The sequence below is a fragment of the Cibotium barometz genome, chromosome 18 (assembly GCF_041138505.1).
Source record: "Cibotium barometz isolate CiBa-2024 chromosome 18, ASM4113850v1, whole genome shotgun sequence".
Lineage (NCBI taxonomy): Eukaryota > Viridiplantae > Streptophyta > Polypodiopsida > Cyatheales > Cibotiaceae > Cibotium > Cibotium barometz.
This window is the reverse complement of record NC_141063.1, coordinates 32,537,231-32,537,431: the sequence shown is the minus strand read 5'-3', so window position 1 is coordinate 32,537,431 and position 201 is coordinate 32,537,231.

The window sequence follows — 201 nt, the reverse complement described above, 5'->3', positions numbered from 1 at the left end:
ACATGACTATAAGGACTTAATGTATGATTAAGGTGATATTTAAGCAGCACGACGACACACCAAAGACATGCAATTTAAGAGGACCGCATCAGCTAAGACACACTCAATTTTGTGTTAACTCCTTATGAAAAACATCCTGCCATATAATCCATGCCTTGCTATCACACACATAGGAAAAATGATTGCATGAGCAAGCATTGA